At 42.4% G+C, this 26,107-nt stretch overlaps 1 non-coding gene across 1 annotated transcript; it reads left to right on the forward strand.

Annotated features, from left to right (window-relative positions):
* The first annotated feature begins 23,671 nt into the window (after window positions 1-23,671).
* Window positions 23,672-23,744, forward strand: TRNAG-GCC (transfer RNA glycine (anticodon GCC)). The gene has a single exon. It is a non-coding gene; the product is annotated as a tRNA-Gly (tRNA).
* Window positions 23,745-26,107: the final 2,363 nt, after the last annotated feature.

A 26,107-nucleotide genomic window follows, 5' to 3' on the forward strand; every position in this document is an offset into this window, starting at 1 on the left:
CTGCTGGCAAGCAAGGGGTGAGAGCATTTATAGACAGAGTAGGGGAGGGTGGTTACATGCAGAAACAGCATAGTCATCTCTGTCATCTTCAATTGATCATCAGTGGTCTGACTAGCATCATCTTGGTTCCAGAATGGTTCATTTGCCTGCTCTGGGTCCATCCATGTCCCTCAGTGCTAGGCCTCCTTTTTATTTATATATTTGCCTAGTTGTCCACACTGGGGGAAAACTAATCAGATATCATGAACAGGCTGAGAGGTACATGAATAGGAAAATGCTTTACAGGCCATACATTTTATCATTCATACCCAGTTGTCATGCAAACATTGTACGTACACTTTAAGTGGTACACTTAAAGCCAGCACTGTTACACAGTATGAGCAGTTATACTTTACTGGACAATTTTTCCATCCTGAACATTGAGGTCAAAAGTATGGTTAGAAATAAAACAGTTACTTTCCATTTGAAGTCTCTGTTATCAAATCAGATCAATATTCCAGGAGAACTTTTCTTAACAGAAAAACCAACTTCAGTCTTGCATCAATTTCACATAGAGTCGGACATGACTGAAGTGACTTAGCAGCAGCAGCAGCACTGTTAATAAAAGTCATATACCTAATTAAATTTAGTCTAATCTTAATCCTGACAATGTACACAATTCTTTATTTTTTCAAAATTCCTTTTTCACAAACCTTTGTCACTTTCTAGATCCAAACAAATTTGTCCTGTATTTCTTCATCCAGAAACAAACAACTGTAGGACAAAATTATTATCATCATTTTTCCTCAACAAAAATATTTCCGTTCTTTATACCTTTTCTTTGTCGACAATGTATATCCTACTTCCTTTACATACCAAAATGTTTCACTTATCATTTTTACATATCACAATTTCTAAGAAGGACTGATATTGAAGCTGAAACTCCAATACTTTGGCCACCTGATGCGAAGAGCTGACTCATTGGAAAAGACCCTGATGCTGGGAAAGATTGAGGGCAGGAGGAGAAGGGGACAACAGAGGATAAGATGGTTGGATGGCATTACTGACTCAATGGACATGAGTTTGGGTAAACCCCAGGAGTTGGTGATGGACAGGGAGGCCTGGCATGCTGCAGTCCATGGGATCACAAAGAGTCAGACATGACTGAGCAACTGAACTGAACTGAACTGAACCCTTGAAAGTTTTAACAGAACCAAGAAACAAGTGACTGAAATGTTACACCATCATTTTCTGATTGGCAAACTTAAGAACATACTTCATAACCTCAAAAACATACATTTTTTTTCATAGTGTAATTTTTCTTCAGCGTTACAACATGTATGTTTAATAAACCCAAACATCTTTAGTTTCTGTCTTGGTCTTACAAGAATGCAAAAATAGGTAATCAATTTATGGATTATAGCCAGAATAGCCAAATTACACATTCAATTTTAAAGCCTTTTTTCCTTTGCATAGTTAAACCAAGGCTGAAGATCCAGGCAAAGTGAACTGTGTTTATATTTCAAGGACATGATGAACGTCAACCTCAAACTTTTTCCCAGGCATAATTTTGTTTTCTCAGGGTCTGAAAAAAATGTTTTAGTAAGTTAGCTTTCCCTAACTGCATATGCAAAAATAACCAGGTTTTTTTTTAATTTCAAGAGTTTCATCTTAACCAATCTTCCCTGTAGTCTGAAGAATACTATAGCTATACATTGTCCAAAAGAAAATCATCTTTCTTTTTTAGTCATAAATTCACAGTTAAGATTTTTCTTAATCAACTGAACCTGAATTTCCCATTTTACATAAGGCAATAAGAGTACCAATCATACAAATGGAATACATGCCCACACACCAAATGACAGATATGTCATAAACCCTCTCCTACTTGGGGCCTGAGTGCATGCCAAGGGTGACTAGTACAGAATCCCAGGCAAACATTTTCCTGATTCAAATGGTCCTCATTGGTAGTCAAATGTAAGAACCAATTGCAAATTACCCAAATGACACTCACTGGTCATAAATGGTCCTCAACAATAGTCAGATGTCAGAACCAATTGCAAAGAATGCCCCAAAGCACTTCATGCTCACAAACAGTCCTCAGTGGCAGACAGACATCAGAACCAATTGGCAAAAATGCCCAAATAGCAGTCAGTGCTCATAAACAATCCTCAACATCAGACACATGTCAGAACCAACTGGCAAAGTGCCCAAAAAGCACCTCGTGTGTCTCAAGCAGTTCTCAACATCAGACACTCATCAGAATCAACAGGCAAGAATGTCCAAATAGCCCTAGCATTCACAAATGGGAAGGCACACCGGTGGACTTACCCTGTCTTGGAGCTTGTCAGCTCATCCCAAATGCAAGTTTCCATTCCACCAAGAAAAGTGTAAGTTGACAGCCAGGGCCAGGCAGGGGAAAAACAGGGAGGATCCTCAAAACAAATGGTTTCAGTGACTGCTAGGAATGTCCCCCAAATCTACCTGGGGTTAGCTAGCTTACAGTAGCAGGCTAATACATTGTCATAGCCACAGCTCTTCCCTGGAAGACTCAGGAGAGCCAGGTGCCATGAACGCTCAGGAGTCAGCCATAGCCAGCCCCGCTCCGGGTGCCAAAATCTGTTACTGAAAGGTATGTGTGGGAGGTCCAGCTGCTCACCGCTCAAAAGTCAATAAGCAGGCCAGGTTTGTGGAAGGGAAAGTTTGCTTTATTTCAGATGCCCGCAACTGGGGGGTAGGGTGGCAGATATCTGTCCAAAGGCCGACTCCCCCCACCATCCTGACAAGCAGCGGGTAAGAGTATTTATGGACAGAGTTGGTGGGTGGGGGGTGGTGTTAGATGCAGAAACAACATAGTCATCTCTAACAGTCATCTTCAATTGGTCATCAGTGGTCTGACTAGCATCATCTTGGTTGTTTTAAGTAAAGTTAATCTTCAATTCCGGGAGCACTTGTTCCCATTTCTTTGCGGTCAGTTCTCAGAATTATGGCAGCTCAAGTCCTGGGTACAGTCTGGTCATCATGTAGTTAACTTCTCCACCTGAGGTTTTGATATCTATAAGACAGCTCACAGGATATGGCTCAGAATATTATCTACAGCCCTTGAGAAAGAACTAAAGATCCTTGACTATACTTAATGACTACATTATTATTATTTATTCTCCTTAGACTGTTTTCCTTTGTTTCAGCATTTCTCACTTCTCTGATTAAATTTATTCTTTGACTCAGGCAGAAGACACGGTAGGGGGACAAGGATCATAGAATCCTGCTCCATTTCAAAATCAGGGTGAAGCTTTCACTAGTCGGGGAAGGTGACTGGAGAAAGATGAGAATAAAGAAGATCTATGACCAATAAAAAGAACAAGAATTTAATCACAGTCATATCAGCCCCCAACCAGGGATTTCAGAAAGCCTTAATCATGTCCTGTGGTGTTAAGACAACAACCCTACATTTTCCTGACAACAGATGTTGGTGCTTGTATTTTGGTCTTGCCTCCAAGCACTGGCCTCCTCATAAAGTCAGACAGCTTTAAAAATGTATGTGTGTATGTATTTGTTTTATAAATAGAAATATATTTGAGGTTATATGAAAGGAGCAAAGTATTTATCTCATCACCCAGTTAAGGACTTTAAAAATATTCATGCCCTATAATGTCCTTTACAACAGTAAAGTAAGTGGGAGTGTTGCTTTGAATTTATGAAGAATAACATATATAATTAATGACTTTCCCCTTCTGTCTGCATTGTACTTGCTCAGTTTTTTTCAGACTTTGTGAAAAGGCTATATATAGGGAAAAACAACGTGTATACGTAATAATAAAGAAATACCCGTGCTCCGTGACAGAGGGGTGGGAGGTGGGAGGGAGGTTCAAGAGGGAGGGGACATACATATACCTATGGCTGATCATGTTGATGGATGGCAGAAACCAACACTGTTCTGTAAAGCAATTATCCTCCAATTAAAAATAAAATATATTTTCTAATGAAAGAAATAATGTGGACTATCAATGAGACGAAAAATGACACATTTGGATACACTTATTAATAGTTTGAAGATAGTTCCAGATATTCTCTCTACATTCACCTTTCATATTTAGTGCATAACTGGCATAAGAAGATCTTCAAAATTAGGTAACTCAGATGTATCCTCAGATCAGATCAGATCAGTCACTCAGTCGTGTCCGACTCTTTGCGACCCCATGAAACGCAGCACGCCAGGCCTCCCTATCCAACACCAACTCACGTTCATCCAGACTCACGTCCATCGAGTCAGTGATGCCATCCAGCCATCTCATCCTCTGATGTATCCTAGTTGAACACAAAAAAGTGAGAAAAAACTAATTTTGCTAAATATATAATAGAGAGTAGAAGACTGTTGGAACTGTAGAAATCTTCAAGATTGATTCTGAAAAAAAAAATTTAATTCTGAAACTAGTGGCAATGGTTGTTCGACAATGTGATAGGACTAAATGCCTCTGAATCGTACACGTTAACATGACTGAAGTGGAAAATTTTGCTATATGGATTTTACCATAATAATAATAAAGAAATGACCTTTCTGGACTTCCCTGGTGGCCAGTGGTTAAGAATCAACCTGCCGATGCAAGGGACTCTAGTTTGATCCCTGATCCAGGAAAATCCCACATGCCAAGGGTCAACTAACCCTATGCATCATAATACTGAAGCCTGCATGCCCTCGAGCCTGTGCTCTGCAACACGAAGCCACTGCAATGAGAAGCCTGCATGCCACAACTAGAGAGTAGCCCCCACCTGCCACAACTAGAGAAAGCCTGCACAGCAACAAAGACCCAGCACAACCAAAAATAAATAAATATTTTTTTTAAGGATGACCTTTAAAAAAAACAACAACCATAATTCATCTAAATAGGCCTGGAAATCTACTCTGCTAGGAAGCTAAGATCTGAGACTTGAAGGAGAAAAGAACAAACCTGGATTGAATTTGCTAGGATTGCCCATCATTGTTTTTGTTGACAACCTGCGAAATGTTTACAAACTTCAAGGCAAACCCGAGTTCAGTCAGTACAATCAGGAAAGACGTGACATGCACTTGGGCCCAGGCAGATGGTACCCAGGTGTCTCTGGATGTTGAATTGGCCCAGTTCCCTACTGAGCCCGTAGCAGAGAGGAGCTGGTTTGAGAGCTACTGATCCTAAGAGTGTGCAGCAGAGTCAGCTGGCCATGAACCGGGCCAGCACAAGTGGCCTTTCATGCCAGAGCCCTGCTGGTCGCCAAGAGGACAATCCCTCCATTCATTTCTTCTCTTTGGACACTTGTAGTCTTGGGGCCTTTTGGATGTTTGTTGTTGCAGATGACAGAAAATAGGGGTGGATCAGTCTTATAATAGGATTTTCTTTCTTTTAAAAAATTTTTTTTTCTTTTTAAAATACATTTATTTTTTATTGAAGGATAATTGCTTTACAGAATTTTGCTGTTTCCTGTCATGAATCATGAATCAACATGAATCAGCCGTGGGTATACATATATCCCCTCCCTTTTGAACCTCTCTCCCATCTCCCTCCCTATCCCAACCCTCTAGGTTGATACAGAGCCCCTGTTTGAGTTTCCTGAGCCATACAAAAAAATTCCTGTTGGCTATCTATTTTACATATGGTAATGTAAGTTTCCATGTTACTCTTTCCATATATCTCACCCTTTCCTCCCCTCTCCCCGTGTCCATAAGTCTATTCTCTATGTCTGTTTCTCCACTGTTGTCCTGTAAGTAACACATGAAAAGATGGTCAACATCGCTCATTATTAGAGAAATGCAAATCAAAACTGCAATGAGATATCACATCACACTGGTCAGAATGGCCCTCATCAAAATATCTACAAACAATAAATGCTGGAGAGGGTGTGGAGAAAAGGGAACGCTCTTGCACTGTTGGTGGGAATGTAAAGTGATACAGCCACTATGGAAGACGGTATGGAGATTCCTTAAAAAACTAGGAATAAAACTACCATATGACCCAGAAATACCACTCCTAGGCATATACCCTGAGGAAACCAAATTGAAAGAGAAATATATATCCTATTGTTCATTGCAGCACTATTTACAATAGTTAGAACATGAAAGCAACCTAGATGTCCACCATCAGATGAATGGATAAGGAAGCTGTGGTACATATACACAATGGAATATTACTCAGCCAAAAAAGGAACACATTTGAGTCAGTTCTAAAGAGGTGGATGAACCTAGAACTTATTATGCAGAGTGAAGTGTGTCAGAAAGAGAAAGATCTATACCATATTCTAATGCATAAATATGGAATCTAGAAAAATGGTACTGAAGAATTTATTTACAGGGCAACAATGGAACATTTTATTTATTTATTTATTTGGTTGTGCCAGGTCTTAGTTGTGGCACTCAGGACCCTCCATCTTCATTATACCGTGTAGGATCTAGTTCCCTGACCAAGGATCAAACCTTGGTGCCCTACATTGGAAATACAGAGTCTTAACCACTTGGCCACCAGGGAAGTCCAAGTAGGATTTTCTTTAGACTAGGAAAATCCCTGATTAGAAATAAAACAATAGAAAATGGGGAAGGTGAACAACACCAGGCAGCATAGCTCCTGAGAAAATGACTTTATCCTAAAATATAAGGTGGCCCAGCACAATTCTAGGCCAGGTCATGGATTATTAAAGTGTCATACATCAGATGGCCAACAGGGACATGATGAGATGCTCATCATTGCTAATTATTGGAGAAATGCAAATCAAAATTACAATGAGGTATCACCTCACCAGGTCTGAATGGTCATCATCAAAAAGTCTACAAATAAAAAATGCTGGAGAAGATGTGTAAATTGGTGCAGCCACTATGGAGAACAGAATGGGTTCCTTAAAAAACTAAAAATAGAACTACCATATGATCCGGCAATCTTACTCCTGGGCAAACAATAATTTGAGAATGTATATATACCCCAGTGTTCACTGCAGCATTGTTTAGAATAGCCAGGACATGGAAGCAATCTAAATGTCCATTGACAGATGACTTGATAAAGATGTGGTACATATATGTGATGGAATATTACTTGACCATAAAAAAATAATGCTATTCGCAGCAACATGGATGAACCTAGAGATGATCATACTAAGTGAAGTCAGTCAGAGAAAGACAAATATCATACGATATCGCTTATATGTGGAATCTTAAAAAGAGTATAAAGGAACTTATCTACAAAATAGAAACAGGCCCACAGACATGGAAAATAAACTTATGGTTACCAACAGGGAAAGGGCGGGACAGTGGTAAATTAGAAATTTGGGATTAACAGACAGACCTTACTACATATAAAAAAGATAACCAACAAGGACCTACTGTACAGCACAGGAAACTATACTCAATATTTTCCGATAACTTATATGGGAAAAGAATCTGAAAAAGAATAGATATATCTATATGTATAACTGAATCACTGTCCTTGTTATACACCTGAAACTAACACAACATTGTAAATCAACTACAATAAAATAAAATTTTAAAAGAGATGTATCCAGACGAAAATAAATAAATATATTTTTTAACAAAAGAAATGAAAAAAGAAAATTAAGGTTTTTTTCTGGAGGGCCCAGCAAACTTCTCAGCTTGCTCACTGATCCGATTTGGGTCTCATGCCAATTTCTGAACTGATTTAGGGCCATGAATATGGGTCATTCTCTGACCAACCACCTCCCAGGTCTGGAGGTGAAATTTACCTTCACTAAGGCACATGAGGGGTCCCATGGGTGGGCTTGGGGAAAAGAACCACACAAAATTGGAGCTCTGTTAGCAAGGAGGAAGCAGTGAGTGAGTGCTGTGTAAGCACAGAAAATGCAGAAGGAGGAAGGTGCAGGACGGTATACACAGAAGGCTGACAGTTTTTGCTAAAAAAGAGAGAGCTGGAGAGAAAGATAAATATATATATATTCATGTACTCATAAAATAATTTAGATGGGAAACACCCAGGTGTCAGGTGAACTGTTCACTCTACACTTATTTATACTGTAAAAGAAATTTTATTTTGGCCACATAGTTTGTGCATCTTAGTTCCCTGACCAGGAATCAAGCTTACCCCCTGCATTGAAAGTGTGGAGTCCCTATACCTTTAAAATTTTGAACCATGTGAATATATTAGTGATTAGAAAAAAAAAAGAAATTAAAAAAAGTGGACCTTCAGAAGCATGAGAGTGTGAAGGGGCTTGGGGACTCCAGATCTGAACACTTTCAAGGGCTTTGCTGCAGATTAAGTGGATGCTATGCTTACATATTCACCCAGGGTCCCAGAGGGTGATTGTTGGGTCAGATAATCACACACATACACACACACCAAACATAAACTATCAGAAGCAGTGCAGTCTGCATTCATCCTTAGGAAGGATGTCTCTACAGTTACTGCCTCCAATGGGAGGGTCATTTTAGTGACTGTGCGGGGGAGTGGCAGGCCCTTTCTTCTGTTACCAACCTCTGAAGCAGTGGTCCTCAACCAAGGGTGATTTCACAGCTCTCACAGAGGGATCTCTGACAATATCCACAGGCATTTTTGGTTGTCAGGACTTGGGGGTGGGTGCTACAGGTATTTAGTGGTTATTATAAGGGTACTGCTAAACAAGCTGGAGAAGGCAATGATACCCCACTCCAGTACTCTTGCCTGGAAAATCCCATGGATAGAGGACCCTGGTAGGCTGCAGTCCATGGGGTCGCTAGAGTCGGACATGACTGAGCGACTTCACTTTCACTTTTCACTCTCATGCATTGGAGAAGGAAATGGCAACCCACTCCAGTGTTCTTGCCTGGAGAATCCCAGGGATGGGGGAGCCTGGTGAGCTGCCGTCTATGGGGTCGCACAGAGTCGGACACAACTGAAGCGACTTAGCAGCAGCAGCAAACAAGCTAAAATGGGGGCTTCCCTGGTGGTCCAGTGGCTAAGATTCCATGCTCCCAATCCAAGGGCCCAGGTTCACTTCCTGGTTGAGGAACCAGATCCCACGTGCCACAATTACAGATCCCAAGTGTCCCAACTAAGACCTGGCACAGCCAAATAAATAAGTAAGGCATGTTAAAATGGACAGGACAGGCAGCCACCCCCCTCCCCAATAAAAAACAATCCCTTCCAAAAGGTCAACAGTGCCACTGTTGAGAAACCCAGCTCTAAGGAAGGAAGTATAAGCCGAGCTCTCCATGGCCACCACGTAAGAAGATACCTGTCTTGGTAATTGCCACTTGTCTTACTCCCAGATGAGAGGTCTTACTAGAATCCTGCCATGAAAAGGAAGTGATGTGGGAAGCTGTGATATCCAGGCTTTAATGGAGTGCAGACACAACCCTCCCAGTCAGAGTTGGTTTGCTCCGTCTGAGAATGGGATATGGTGCCCATGGAGCTGCTGTGCTGCACTTGTCTTCAGCAGCTCACAGCTGAGAAGCAGTCGGACATTCTCCTTACAGGAATGTTGTGATGACCGCCTCCCATGTGCTGCTGCTGCTGCTGCTGCTAAGTCGCTTCAGTCGTGTACGACTCTGTGCGACCCCAGAGACGGCAGCCCACCAGACTTCCCCGCCCCTGGGATTCTCCAGGCAAGAACACCAGAGTGGGTTGCCATTTCCTTCTCCAATGCATGAAATTGAAAAGTGAAAGTGAAGTTGCTCAGTCGTGCCCGACTCTTAGCGACCCCATGGACTGCAGCCCACCAGGCTCCTCCGTCCATGGGATTTTCCAGGCAAGAGTACTGGAGTGGGGTGCCATTGCCTTCTCTGTCCCATGTGCTGAGCCTTCTTCTAATCTGTACAAATGAAACGGAGCAGGACCCTACGGTCCGTCCCCCCATGTCCTCTGCCTGCCTTTTATCTGTGGAAAACTTTAGTCAAAGAGTAAGTTTAATCAGAGAAATGAGAACATGAAGAAACAAAGGAAAACAATCAAAGGTGACCAAATAATAATAAGGTAGTCATTAAGCACAGGCAAGGACCTTTTATTTCTCCTCAAGGGCTATAGATAATATTCTGAGCCATATCCTGTGAGCTGTCTTGTAATACTGAAAGCCCCACCAGGTGGAGAAGTGAACTACATGATGACCAGACTGTAGCCATGACATAAGCTGTCACAATAGTGAGAACTGGTCTCAAAGAAATGGAAACAAACTGACCTTGGAACTGAAGATAACTGTACCTGAAACAACCAAGATGATGCTGGTCAGACCAACGATGACCAACCTCAAGACGACTGTCAGAGCTGCCTGTACTGTTTCTGCACTGAGCCCTCTCCCTCAGCCTATATAAGCTCTTGCCCCCTGATTGTCAGTGAGGGAGTCAGCCGTTGGACAGATGTCTGCCTTTCCCCACCTCAGTTGCCAGTATCTAAATAAAGTAAACTTTCTTTTCCACCAACCTGGGCTGTTTATTGGCTTTTGAGTGGCGAGGGCCCAGACCCCACACAACTTTCGGAAACGGAAATACACCTAATCTTCGTCAACTCCACCTCACAGATGAGGCCCAGGTAGGCTAAGGTCACTTGTCACAGTCAGACAGCTGGAGACTTGCTGAGGTGACCTCTGACCCCTGGCAGTCTGGTTTCAGAGCCTGACCAATCACATAACACACCCCTGTCCTGCTCCTGCACACCGAACCATCCTGCCTCTCTGCATACTCTTGGGAGAAGGAAACTCTCCTCCATGAAGGTCATTCTGACATACTTTCCAATGAATAATACACAGGAGTGACTATTTTCCCTCATCCTCACCAACAAACAGCGGGTATAGTGAAGTTTTAAAGCCTTGTCATCAACCCTTATTATTTGTTTTTCACCTCCCACCTTAAAATGAAATTAAGAATCTTTCCATGAATTTACATTTGTGTTTTGTGTTTCTTTTTCTATGAGAAATTTGCCTGTTTTTCTATTGGGATGTTTATTCTTTTCTTGCAGATTTAAAACACTTTGTTTATTAGGAACATGTAACAATTGACCATCCTGTATCATCAGTTTTTTGCCGAAATTTATCTTTTATAGCTTTTACTGTATTTTTCTCTTCCTGTGCAAAGGAGCTTCATTTTTTCTGTCCTTGGATGTATCAGTCTTTTCCTACTTGGCTTCTTGGGTCTGATGTCACCCTGGGAAACTTCTTACCTGTAATATATTGGGTTGGCCGTGTCAACTTAAAGAAGATACACAATGTGAGAGTTGTGAGTTAAAAGCTTTATTTGGGGCAAAATGAGGACTGCAGCCTGGGGGACAGCACCTCGGATAGCTCTGAGAGACTGCTTCACAGAGGCAGGGGGGAAGCTCAATATATAAGATTTTGGTGAAGTGGAGGGGGTTCAATGCAATCAAGCGCTTATTTTACAAAAGGTTTTCTGTTACTCTCGAGGAGCTGATGTCACCATAAGGGATTTAGTGCTCTTTTAGATATGAAGAGATGCAAGGATTGGGGTCATGCAGTCAGTTTCTGAAAATTAAAGACCTGTTCCATCAGTTTCCCTAGAGCACAGAGTGCCTCACTCCGTCCTGAACTCTCTGGGGTGTTGAAGGTCAACAGTTGCAACAGCACAGGGTTCAATCTCTGCAGAGGCAGATGGCAAATGCCCTTGGCAAGCGCCAATTTGCAGTTGACAGCCAAAAGTTCCTTTGGCTTTTTTTCCATAAGATGTTATGGGAAAACATGAACAAACTTTTTAGCCAAAACAAAATTATTCAAAATATTTACCCCTGTTTCCTTTTTACAGATTCTCACTGTAGAACTCTAATCTTTGAGTCCATCTGAAGTTAATACACTAAATTTGAATGTGCTTGTGTATTTTAACATGGGAAGAATCACAAATAGATCATCTATAATCTTAACATAATGCAGATTTCAGTTGAGTCACTCTGTCTTTTGAGATTTACCGAAAAATCAACCCAAATCCCCGTTGCACACCTGAAGGGAAGCCCAACCCTGTTTCCAAGGCTTCTGTCGGACCCACAGTCAAGTCCTGATTCTCTGCTCTGGCTGAACTGTTGAGCTCGTTTGTTCCCCGACCCTCACCACAGTCTGCTCTCTGTTCCCTCAGCCAGATGAAAACTCCACCTACTGTTTTCATCTGGTTTCAACTTTATTTTCTTGGCCTCCAAAATCACTGTGGACAGTGACTGCAGCTGTCAGTTAAAAGACAGTTGCTCCTTGAAAGAAAAGCTATGACAAACCCAGACAACATATTAAAAAGCAGAGACATCACTTTTCCAACAAAGGTCCGTATAGTCAAAGCTATGGTTTTCCCATAGTCACATACAGATCTAAGAATTGGACCATAAAGAGGGCTGAGCACCAAAGTATTGATGCTTTCGAACTGTGGGCTGGAGAAGACTCTTGAGAGTCCCTTGGACAGCAGGGAGATCAAACCTGTCAATCAACCCTGAATAGTCATTGGAAGGACTGATGTTGAAGCTAAAGCTCCAATACTTTGGCCACCTGAGGCAAAGAGCTGACTCATTGGAAAAGACCCTGATGCTGGGAAGGGCCGATGACAGGAGGAGAAGGGGCCAGCAGAAGATGAGACGGTTGGATGGCATCATCAACTCAATGGACGTGAGTTTGAGCAAACCTTGGAAGATGGTGAAGGACAGGAAAGCCTGGAGTGCTGCAGTCCATGGGGTTGCAAAGAGTTGGACATGACTGAGTGACTGAACAACAAACCATTAAAGCCCTTCCCAGCAGACTTTTCTATGGGGGTGGGGGAATGGTGTAGCTTTCCTGCTGCTACACCAACAGTAAACTGGACATTAAAGTTCTTTGGTCAATTCATGCTTCTCAAGTGGCACTAGTGGTAAAGAATCTGCCTGCCAATGCAGGAGACATAAGAGATGCGGATTCCATCCCTGGGTCAGGAAGATGGACAGAGAAGCCTGGTGGGCTACAGTCCATGGGGATGCAAAGCATTGGATGCGATGAAGCTACTGAGCTTGCACATGGTCAGCTCACCAGTTTTGAAATCAAGCAGGACTGTATGGTCCTTGCCCCCACCACCATGTTCTTTCCCTGCCTTTTGCCTGTGGAAAACTTTAGTCAAAAAATAAGTTTAATCAGAGAAGTGAAAAATGCTGAAACACAGGAAAACAGTCTACAGAGAATAAATAACAATAATGTAGTCATTAAGCATAGTCAAGGACCTTGAGTTCTTTCTCAAGGGCTGTAGATAATATTCTGAGCCATATCCTGTGAGCTGTCTTATAGATACCAAAACCTCAGGTGGAGAAGTTAACTACATGATGACCAGACTGTACCCAGGACTTGAGCTGCCACAATTCTGAGAATTAACTGCAAAGAAATGGGAACAAGTGCACTCCAGAACTGAAGATTAACTGTAAACAACTAAGATGGTGCTAGTCAGACCAGTGATGATCAATTGACGATGACTGTTAGAGATGACTGTGCTGCTTCTGCATGTAACCTCCCCCTACTCTTGTCTATAAAAGCTCTCATCCCCTGCTTGTCAGGGGAGGGGGAGAGTCGGCCTTTGGACGGATGTCTGCCCCCCCACCCCCCCCCCCCGCCCCAGTTGCCGGCATCTGAAATAAAGCAAACTTTCCTTTCCACCAATCTGGTCTGTTTACCCGCTTCTGAGCAGCGAGCAACGGGAACCCGCACACAAACCTTTCAGTAACAGTTTGGAGTTTCTCAATGACAAATTTCTCTAAGAGTCTTAGGCTTCCACCCATTTTGCTCAAACAGATACACTGTATTCTGCTTCCCTCCCACCTTTCTTCCCCTTCCAAACTTCTGTTTGTTTTTGTACTAGGTGTCACAATTTTCTTGTTGAGCATTCCAGGACAAACCACTCCCTCAGGATTTTGTCTTCCAATCAAAATATTTTCAAAAACAAAAAGAGCATTCTATCATTAAACATACCTTGGTATTATCTATTTAAAAACAAATTTCTCTTTCTGTTACAGTATTTTGAAAGTCTTGTCAGTAACACAAAATTTTCAAATGGCTTGTAAGGCTTTCATTTTTTAAAAATCAGGCTTTCATTATTACTTATTAATGAATGAAGTTCATACATCAAAGGATTCTTTCATTCTTAAATTAAGCCTTGCTTAGTAATACTGTGTGTTTCTTGTAAAACATGCTCTTAAGTGTGTATCAGGGATGTGTAACTTCATAAGTAAGTTCATAAGTAAGACTTTAAAATAGGGATGCTCTGTGAGTGTGTGTATCTGTATGGGAGCCACCTGCAGGATGGTTTTAGAAGTCATAATGCACTAACTCAAGAATACATTAAGAAGACTTCCTTTCTCCTCTGTGCTTTAAAACAGTTTAAATGTCATTGGAATCATCTTTCCCTAAAATGGCTTTATTTATATAAGACAGACTTCAGAACAAAGAAAATTACCAGAGACAAGAGGAAAAACACTGTTTTTGGTTGCACCACACATCTTGTAGAATCTTAATTCCCCAACCAGGGAACAAACCTATGCTCCCTGCAGTGAAAGTGCAGAGTCCTAACCATTGGACCACCAGGGAAGTCCCAAAACACTTTTAACTGTAGATGAACAAAGATGAGAATTCATCTAGCTTTTTCTCAAAAACCATGCAAGCAAAAAGATAACAGAGTAAAACATTTAAAGTACAGAAAGAACAATACCAATCTAGAATATCATATCAGTGAAGCTATCCTTGAAAAGTGAAGAAGGAAGAAAGAGTTTCGCAGAAGACAAAAAATCCAGGTAATTTATTACCAGGAGACATACTTCGTAAGATGTTAGAAAAAAAGATCTTCAGAGATAAGAAAATTGATATTGATCAGAAATTTGATCTATATAAAGAAAGAAAGAACAGTATATATGCAACCAAGAGATAAGATACACAGACATAAAAACACCAAGTTAGGTAAAGAGGCCAGAGGAATATATTCCAAATGAAGAAACAAGATAAAGCCCCAGAAGAACTAAATGAAGTGGAGACAAACAGTCTACCTAAGAAAGAGTTCAAGGTTATTATCATAAGGATGTTCAAAGAACTCAAGAAAACAATAGATGTTCAGAGCAGGAAGTTAGAGGCTTTTAACCAAGACTTAGAAACTATAAAGAGAGACAGTAAAAAGATCAGTCATTGCCAGGGGTTCAGCAGAAGAGGGGAGAGAGATTAATAGGTGGAATACTGGAGTTTTTTAAAGAAAATTTTTTGGCCACACAGCATGTGGGGATTTTAGTTCCCCAACCAGGGACTGAACCAGCACTCCTTGCATTGGCAGCTCAAAGTCTTAACCACTGGACCACCAGGGTAGTCCCAAGTATTGGAATTCTCTGGGGTGGTATAACTATTCTGTGTCATACTATAAGGGTGCATACAAGACTATGAGCTTGTGAGAACACACAAAACTGTACAACACAAAGAATTAACTCTAATGTTAGCTATGCACATTGTTTTTTTAAAATGTTAAGCCCCTCTGCATTTAATAACTTTTTTCCTTCAGCATATTTTGTCTTGTATTAATATGCCACTGTGGTTCTCTTACAGTCACTATTTGCATAATATGTCTTTCCCATCCTTTATTTTCAACCTCTTTGAATCTAATGGATTTTTTAAAAAATCCAGGCTGACAATCTGTGAATTCTGATTGGAGTGTTTAATCCATGCACATTTGGTGTTTTAATTTATCTAGTTGGAAGTATCTTTGCCATCTGGACATTTGTTTTCTATATGACTCTTGGTTCCTCTATTCCTCCTCTATAGCCTCTTTTTTAGTAAATGGATATTTTTTTGTGTATCATTTTCATTCTTGACTTTTGGACTATTTCTGGTTTTAGTTATCTTCCTGCATGCTAGCTCACTTCAGCCGTGTCTGACTCTGAAATCCCATGGACTGTAGCCTGACAGGCTCCTCTGTCCATGAGATTCTCCAGGCAAGAATCCTGGAGCGGGTAGCCATTTCCTTCTCTAGGGGATCTTCCAGACCCAGGGATCAAACCCTCACCTTTTACATCTCTGGCATTGGAAGGCAGGTTCTATACCACAAGTGCCACCTAGTTGCTCCAAGTCTGAAGCACCGAGGAGGGGTAGAATTGGAATCAGGAGAACCGGTAAGAGTCACCATGTGGGTACAAACTGCTGACCACACTCTCTCCTGGCTTCTGGAAGCTGATTTGGTCCCGTCTTCCTCTCAGGGGACTGATTTGGCCTTTGGTCCCTATCTGGCTTGCTGCTAAGTCCTTGACTTCAGTCTGAGCCTGAGGAATCAGTCCTTCCAACCTGGATCTTCTTACAGTCACTGGCTGTGATTCCAAGGTTTTCTGATCTCTGAGCAGCCCTGCACACCTGCCAGAATTCAGGAAGGAAGCTCCTGTCTAGGTGCTGAAACCTTGGATCTCAATCAGCTAACACTGAAAGGTTCTTTCCAATTCTTTTACTTCCTAATTGCCTTAAAATAGTACTGGAAACATTTCTCACCTTCTGCTCTTCCCATGTGTTATCTCATTGAATCTCTACAAGGCATTTGTTCCATGCTTTTAACACCTTTTTGCCCGAGTTCAGACAAACAATACCTGAAATTGTAACCCTTTTATGATAGGATGAGTTAACTTTAGTTTTTCATATTATGAAACTACAGAATATCTTAAATATGTTTCCTGATAGATTTAGGGCAGCAAATCCCTTCTGGATATTTTTCTCTGAAATTACACTGAAAGAAATAAACAGCTGTCAGGCGGATGCAGGCTAAATCATTAGATTGCTGACTCAGTGCTCTGGAAGTTACAGTGTGTCCTGGAATGCAAGTCACTTGCTCTGACATTCAAGTACTCTCTTTTGGGGGGAAAGTTAACATAAATTAGTTGACAGAGGCTGAAAAGAGGACAGGAGAATAACTAGCAAATGCATGTACTACTAACAACCAGGATTCTAGCTGTACAGGCAGATAGTCAAACAGATCACATGCAAAATATGAGTCATGCCTCATTTAGGATGGCAAAAGCCTGGTGTTAACAATGGTTCTCTTTATAGGCTTCTCTCTCCATGGGATTCTCCAGGCAAGAATACTAGTGTGGGTCGCCATACCTTTCTCCAGGAGATCTTCCCAACCAAGGGATCGAACCCATGTCTCCCGTGTCTCCTGCATTGGCAGACAGGTTCTTTACCGCTAGTGCCACCTGGGAAATCCCCATTAAAGTTACTGAATTATATTTCTTTGTTGCTTGGTCTTGTTTTCCCCTTCAAGACCCTATAAAACAGTTGTAATGAAAACAGTATTTTACAAACACAAAACCAGTGCATTTTATCCTTAAGTCATATTTCATTTCAACCTCTCTCAATGCAGAGTCAAGAGGCTTACTGGCCAGGGTAGAGAGCTCACATGCACCCTCTTTGGCTTGATGCTAGGCTTGAAATAAGGCTTTGTGCATTTGGTTGACTCATTGAGTAGCCATTCGAATGGCCTAGTCCCGACTTGGAACTTAAACCATCTCCCAGAGTGATGAGAGAAGAGGGTCCTTCTGTCTGTCTCTGCTGGGCCTCGGGGCTTTCTTCAGTCCAGTGAGAGAAAGCTCTCAAAGAGGAGATGTGAAGGGAGCTCCTCCTTTCTGAAGGAGGGTGCTACAAGAGAGCAAGAAGGGTCCAGCCACGTGGTCAGTGTGATGTGGGTGTCAAGCTCCAGCAAGAAGGGGTGCAGAATACAGGGGATCTACAAGGGGGCTGCTGGGTGGGGTCCTATGAGTCCATGTGAGGGGACCTAGCTTCCTGAGGAGCCCTGAGCCCAGAGCTCAGCTGAAGAGTTTACCGGTCCCCACCAGCACTGCCCTGAGCTGGGAGCCACCCAGAGTCTTGGTGGTGGGATGAGGCCAGGCTGCAAGGGCCCTGAAGGCGTCACAGGGAGGATAATGCAGGCTCTTGGAGGAGCTTAGCCAGAGAGATGGGGGAGAAGCTGGGCCTACCGGGGCCATGCCTTCGGAGAGCTGCAGGCTCCCCGAGGCCTCAGCTCTCAAGCCATCAGGGAGCTTAGTGCCCACACAGCCAGGAGTGCCCCTGGGACCCAGAGGAGGACCGTCTCACACTCAGACACTTGGACAGATGGAACTGGGAGGCTGGCCCATGCCCAGTAACAGACAAAAGAACCATTTGTCTCTGAACTTTAAACCTGATGGGCCATTTAGTTGGGTCTGTTGGTGTGTTTGCTCTGTTGCCCTGAGAGGTACTTGAGGAAGGTGGGAAGTTATGAAAACACAACGAGAAACAACGTTTTCTCTGTACATCCCAGCTGTGGCCTGCATCTCTGCAGGTAGGCTACAGGTTGAGGGGAAGCACAAATGTGTGCACACACTCACACCTGGTGTAACAGAGCATGTGGGAGTGAGTCTGAGCAGCAGAGCAAAGCATACACAGCCTTCTCCACGTGGCTCTCTCCTGCCTGATGGTTCCTCCCGGGTCTCATAGTGGCCTTCTGCAGAAGGGGGCCTGGACATCCTGCCTACATCCCTTACATTGGAGCTTGTGGCACCACTGCAGAAGAACCTCCACACAACATGCCTTTTCTTTCTTTTTAAACCACTTTATTGATGTATGATTGATATGCCAAAAGCTGTATATTTAATATATGCAAATTGATGAAATGGAGATAGCTCTATATCTATTAAACTATCACCACAATCAAGGCCTTTAAGTCCTCTTTTTTAATTAATTAATTACGTATGTATTTTTTGCTGTGCTGGGTCTTCATTGCTGTGCAAAGGCTTTCTCTAGCTGCAGCAAGTGGGAGGTCCTCTTTATTGTAGTATGTGGCCTTGTTGTCGTGGCTTTTCTTGTTGTGGCACGTGGGCTCAGTAGTTGTGGCACAAGGCTTGGCTGACCAGGGATGGAACTCAGGTCCCCTGCGTTAGCAGGCGGATTCTTAACCACTGGACCACCAGGGAAGTTTCCTTTTTAAAAAATGTTTATTTTATATTGAAGTATAGTTGATTGACAATGATGTGTTAGTTTCAGGTGCACAGCAAACTGATTGAGTTCTAATAAACAGGTATCTATTGTTCCTGGTGGCTCAGAGGTTAAAGCGTCTGCCTCCAATGTGGGAGACCCGGGTTCGATCCCTGGGTCGGGAAGATCCCCTGGAGAAGGAAATGGCAACCCACTCCAGTATTCTTGCCTGGAGAATCCCATGGACGGAGAAGCCTGGTAGGCTACAGTCCACGGGGTCGCAAAGAGACACAACTGAGCGACTTTACTTACTTACTTATTCTTTTTAAAGTTATTTCCCCATTTAGGTTATTACAAAATATTGAGCAGTTCCCCACACACCACTTTATAAGAAGGTTCACCAGGGCAGGGAGCTTCTGGTTCTTGAAGCCAAGTTGGCCTCAGTGCGGCCAGTTCTCACCCAGAGGAAGAGAGCCCTGCCAGGCCTGGGGCCCTGAACCATCACCTGCCTCCAGCGTGCGGGTAGTCTTGTGTTAGGGGGACTGGTCAGCCACCCGCAAGTGAGCATCTTCACGTGAACACATGATTATGGGCTCTTCACACACATGATGTTAATTTTGTAGCTAACTTTTTATCAGATGAAGTGTTTACCCATCTTAGAGTTGTTGGAGGATAGCTATCCCAATGTGGTGAGGGGGGAATTGAGGTGTGAACGCAGTGAAACTGCCCCTCTTGGGCACTGGAGATTGTTCCCATCTTCTTGGCTCCCCCAGACTCCCCAGGATGAACAAACCTTCCCCAGACTGAATGGCACTGGCCTTTCAAAACCTCTCCAGGAGTTTCCCAACTCAAACTTAATACGGAAACTTGAAAAGCTACACATTATTGTCATAATTATATTGTGTTGAATATACTTATCTCTGTATCCAATAGTTCATCCTTTTGTTTTCAACTAGTCTCTGAAACCATAGTTGTGAAGGCCTCTTTTCTACCACACTGAGTTGATTCGAGTTTTCCTTATCTTCAAAAATGTCTTGGGTCTTCCCTGCTGGTCCAGCTAAGATTCCGAGCTCCTAATGCAGAGGGCCCAGGTTTGATCCCTGGAGAGGGAAATGGCAGTATTCTTGCCTAGAGAACATGGACAGAGAAGCCTGATAGGCTACAGTCCTTGGGGTCTCAAAGAGTCAGACACGACTGAGCGACTGAGCACGAGGAACTAGATTCCACATGCTGCAACTAAGAGTTCGCATGCCACAACAAAGATCGGAGATCCTGTGTGCCCTCACCAAGACCTGGTGCAGACAAATACATAAATAAATACTTTTAAAAAATAGAAATTCAAAAAATCCCTTTAAAAATGTCTCACTTCATCATCTTTCTCTTTTCTGATTTTTCTTTCGAATATTGATGGATACAGACTCTGCAGGACTTCCTGAATTCTTCCCCATTGAGCTCATCCTCTGTTGAGAGAATGGCCACAACTTGATGAAATATGGTACCAGTGTCGGCCTCTCTTTCCTCTGGAAAATTCCAGAGGCAGCCAAAATTCTGAAAAGATGTGCTAAAACACACAGGCAAGGCCAACTGTTCCAGACTACAAACTAAAAAAGATCAAAGAACTGATCGCCTGAGGTCCCTGGCATGGGCTCAGCATCTGTCTCCACTGGGGTTGGCCATGTATCTTCATGGGGCTCTCTTGGCATTTTGGGTGGGACAATTCTTTGCTCAGAAATATTGCACACATTATCAGATAGCATCCTGGGCCTTCAGGCACCAAATGGTGGTAGAATTTCCCTGTTGTCATGACAACCATGCTGACCCTAAATGTTTCTGAATCCCCCTTGAAGGAAGTCTCTCCTCCAACTGAGATCCATTAGCTCTTCCTAAAAAGTATGTGCAAATGATTCTCGAGTTCTTCGTTTAGATAGAATTTCATGTTTGCAATCAAGTCTTTAAAAACATGAAATTCTAATTAAACAAAGGGCTCTGGAATCATCATTGGTACTTCTTAGAGCTAATGGATCTCAGTTGGAGAACAGTCTTTGGGCCTCCCAGGTGGCATTAGTGGAAAATAAACCACCTGCCAATGCAGGAGACATGAGATGTGGGTTCTATCCCTGAATCGGGAAGATCTCCTAGAGGAGGGCACAGCAACCCACTCCAGTATTCTTGCCTGGAGAATCCCATGGACAGAGGAGCTTGGAGGTCTACAGTCTATGGGATCACAAAGAGTCAGACACAACTAAAGCGAATCAGCACACATGCAATCAAGTCCTTAGATCAAAATCTACATTTTAAAACTCAATGAACTAGCAGAACGAAGGGCTCTAGTGGGAATCATGTTTGTCTCCCACTGCCCTTAGTTTTTCAGTCTTTCTAAGTTAAGTGCGTCCTCACAGAAGCAGCACTGGCATCATCTGAGAGCTTGTGAGAAATATAAACTCTCTTGAATCAAAATCTGTATTTTTGACAAAATCCCCATTTAATCCATATGCACTTTAAATTCTGAGACACAGTGCTTTTTAGCGAATGCCCTGGACAGTCTTGTGACAGCTCTTGTAATTAGACTTTTCCCCACTCAGGGGCACAAATGATTTGGATCCCAACCTTCAGTGTTATAAATGCTTCCCATTTGCACTTTGATGTTATGATGGGACCAGCCACGTCTTTACCAAAAAACCACTGTGCTCCTCACCAGCGTGGTCTCCAACCACATCAACTAAGCACTCTCTCTCTTTTTTAAAAGATTTATTTATTTAGTTTTCTATTTTGGCTGTGGTGGGTCTTCGTTGCTGTACAAGGGCTTTCTCTGGTTGCCACCAGTGGGGGCTACTCTTCCCTGTGGTTCTTGGACTTCTTGTTGCCATGGCTTCTCTTGTCGCAGCACAGACTTCGTAAAGGCTCACAGATGATCTAGAGCCTGGGCTTGGTACTTGTGACATACAGGCTTAGTTGCTCTGTGGCATATGGGATCTTCCCAGACCAGGGATCCAACCAGTGTCCCTTGCATTGCAAGGCGGGTTCTTAACCACTGGACCACTAGGGAAGTCCTAAACTGTCTTATAATTATGAGAAAGCCAGAATATCAGGTGATCTCAAATATTCCTCTTGCAGTCTATGATAATGTGTTTCTTTTCCATTATGGTTTCTTGTTTTGTTTTTTTTTTTTAACATTTATTGGGCTATGCCTGGTCTTGGTTGCAGCACATAGAAATCTTCAATCTTTGTTGTGGCATGTGGAGTCTTTAGTTGCCGCACACAGGATCTTCTTTTAGTTGAGGTATGTGAAGTTTAGTTGTGGTATGTGGAATCTAGTTCCCTAACCAGGGATTGAACCCCGCCCCCTGCACTGGAAGTGCAGGGTCTTAGCTGCTGGACCACGAGGGAAATTCCTCCACTTATTTATTATAGGATATTGAATACAGTTCCCTGTGCTATACAGTAGGTCTTTGTCCTTTACCTATTATATATATAGTAGTATGTATCTGCTAATCACCAGCCTCCTAATTTATCCCTCCCCTACTTCCCCCTTGGCAACCACAAGTCTGTTCTCTGTTTGTGAATGTTTCTGTTTTGTAAATACGTTCATTTGTGTCATATTTTAGATTTTGCACGTAAGTGATATCATATACTATCTGTCTGCTGTTGACCATCTGTATGCCTTCTTTAGAGAAATATCTGTTTAGATCTTCTGCCCATTTTTGATAGGATTGTTTGGATTTTTTTTTTTATATTGAGTTGTGTGACCTGCTTGTTTATTTTGGAAATTAATCCCTTCTCTGTAGAATAATTTGAAAATATTTTCTCCCATTTAGTAGGTTGTCTTTTCATTTTGTTGATGGCTTCTGTTGCTGTTCAAAAGCTTTTAAGTTTAATTAGGTACCATGCACAAATTTTTGCTTTTATTTCCATTACTCTAGGAGAGGGATCTATAAAAAATACTGCTGCAATGTCAAAGAGTGTTATGCCTCTGTTTTCCTGTAGGTTCATTTCCTTTTTGTTACACTATGGTTTTTTCCTTAAGTGTTAAGATCCATTTGTTTTATTTTAAGTTAGAGTATAGTTGACTATTAATAACAATGCTGTGTTAGTTTCATATATACAGCAAAGTGATTCAGTTATTCATATACATGTATCTATTCTTTTTCTAATTCTTTTCCCATTTAGGTTATTACAGAATATTGAGCAGAGTTCCCTGTGCGGTACAGTAAGTCTTTATTGGTTACCCATTTTAAATATAGTATCACGTACATGTCATTTCCTTTTGAGAGAGCTATGGAACAGACTCCTGCTTGCTTCCCTTGGACACCTCTGTGTTGGGTAATAAACATGAGGCAGACACTACAGGCACAGCACTGGAGGACTGGAATCCTGGACTAAGCCAACCCTGAAGCCTGAAGCAGTCCTTCCAGGAATAGGACAGACGTATCTAGCAGATGAGGTTAGGGTCAGGAGGCTGTGACATGAGAGCTGTAACTATAAACACAAAGCCATTTCAATCCAACTCTAGTGGGCTTGCAGGCTTCTGGTTAACAAAAGTGAAGCCATTTCTAATGTATAATAAGTTATAGTTTTAAAAGTACTCTCACATTCAGGTCTTGTTTGACAGTGACTGTGCAAGGCAAACCCTCCACCCCACTGCACAGTGAGGAACGGAAAACATCATGGGGGAAGCTCTGGTCCAAGGCCACGAATCTTGTAAGAGGCAGTAGTGGCACCTGACCTAAGTGTGCTTCCGGACCAAGGTTACATTCCCTGACTTTCCTGTGAACCCTAGGCTGCTGGTCTTCAGGCATTTGTACCCACAAACATTCAGGGGACATCCCTGGTGGTCCAGTGGTTAGAACTCCATGCTGCCAACGCAGGGGGCCCAGGTTCAATCCCTGGTCAGGGAACTAGATCCCTTACTACAGCTAAGATCTGGCGCAGTCAAGAAGGTAAATAAAAATAAATAAATATATATATATATTAAAAAAAAACTAACAAACATGTACTGAGGGCCCCTGCTGCCTCCAGATCAGTGGGACCAGAAATCCCTGGAGAGGCAGGAAGTAGAAAGCGGCAGGAAGAGGACCATTGGGATACAGCTGCTGCCAGCAGGACAGCATGACCTTTAATCCCTGCCCCTGCCCCCTACCCTTGCATCCAGTCCTCAAGACTCAGTGTTAACATGTAGCCTCCAGGCTGCGCTGAGGCAGGAGAGAAGGACCTAGTGCCCCTTATCTGATGGAAGACCCCCCAAGACAGACATTAGGGTGTGATGCTAGGGAGCCCCAAATGGCCTATGTCCCACTAATCGCTAAGGCTCCTGCCATCCCCAAAACTCTGGTGGCAAATAACAATGAATACACTTTAGCAATCTCCTTCCTCTGGAGAGTTCTCTTTCTTTTAAAAATAATACTTCAACTGATTTAAAGAGAATTCAGTCTGAAATATGAGAGCACAGTTGACAATGGGTTCAGAGAGCTGACCTCAATCAAAAGTTAGGAGAAAGACACGTGTGACAGCATCCTTGGGCTCAAACTTAGTCCCAGAGCTTCGGCTGAGTCTGGGAATGTGTCATTTAGAAGCAGAGTAGGCATTGCACACATCCTTTTGCTTCTGCACAAGCACAGGCACGCCACAATGGTGGTGTCGCCTTTGTTTTTAATCCTTCGTTCATTTTTAGCTCCTAAAGCACAAAACAGAACTCAAGAAGTGTGAATTTACTTGAACCAAACTGTAAAAAGGTTTTCTCAACCTCTGAAAAATGCGGCTACAGAATTCACAACAGTTTTAATTATAACACACTAAATTAATACATTAAAGCAACTCCACTCTGAGGCTGAAATCTCTATTTTTATCTCCAAGCAAATAACAGACCAGAAGGGAAAGTTACTACATCGTGAGTGGATTGTTGAATCTAAGCACTAACAACTTCTTTGACATTATTTTGTACTCCAGTGCAGAAGAAAATCATTTACCTGAAAATATACTGTAAATAGACCGAGTAAAAAATGTAAGATATTTTAGAAGCGCTTTTCTTCCCACAGGCAAAGAAAGAATGAGCACATAAAAAACACTGCTATGCAAATTGTGGTCTCTCTATACAATCTTCCATACAATGGAAGATTATTCAGCCTTTAAAAAGGAAGCAAATTCTGACACAAGCAACCACATGGATGAACCTAAGGAACAGTATGCTGAGAAAAACAAGCCAGTAAAAAGACAATCACTGAAGCCCATGTGCCCCAGAACCTGTGCTTCACAACAAGAGACACCCCTGCAGTGGGAAGCCCGCACACCGCAACTAGCCAGCAGCCCCTGCTCTCTGCAACTAGAGAAAAGTCCGCATAGCGATGAAAACCCAACACAGCCAAAACTAAATAAACAAATAAAATTATTTTTTAAAAGACAACCTACTGAATGAGAAAAAATAATTGCAGATGATATGATTAACAAGGGGTTAATATCCAAAATTTACAAACAGTTCCCACAGCTCAATATAAAACAAACAAACAAACAAACAAACCCGAAGAACCCAATTAAAAAATGAGTTGAAGGCCTGAACAGACATTTTCCCAAAGAAGACAGATGGCCAACAGGCACAGGAAAAGATACTTAACATCACCAATCATCAGAGAAATGCACATCAAAACCACAATGTGATGTCACCACACATCTGTCAGAATGACCATCATCAAAAAGACCACACATAACAAGTGCTGGTGAGGATGTGGAGAAAACCCTACACTCTTGGTGGGGCTGTAAACTGGTGCAGTCACTATGGAAAACAGTATGGAATTTCCTCAAAAAGCTAAAACTACCATGTGACCCAGCAATTCCACCTTGGCCATACATTGGAAGAAAATGAAAACACTAATTTAAAAAGATCCATACACCCCAATGTTCATTGCAACACTATTTACAATAGCCAAGATTTGGAAGCAACCTAAGTGTCCATCAACAGATGAGTGGATAAAGAAGATGTGATTTATATATATTTATATATATTTGGCCTTCCCAGGTGTCTAAGCAGCAAAGAATCTGCCTGAAATGCAGGAAATGCGGGTTCGATCCCTGGGTTGGGAAGATCCCCTGGAGAAGGAAATAGCAACCCATTCCTGTATTCTTGCCTGGGAAATCCCATGGACAGAGGAGCCTGGCGGGCCATGGTCCATGGGGTCACAGAGTCAGACACGACTGGGTGACTAAACAACAACAAAATGCATGTATGTGTATATGTAGTGGGATACTGCTGCTGCTAAGTCTCTTCAGT

This window comes from Bos javanicus, chromosome 21, assembly GCF_032452875.1.
Source record: "Bos javanicus breed banteng chromosome 21, ARS-OSU_banteng_1.0, whole genome shotgun sequence".
NCBI lineage: Eukaryota > Metazoa > Chordata > Mammalia > Artiodactyla > Bovidae > Bos > Bos javanicus.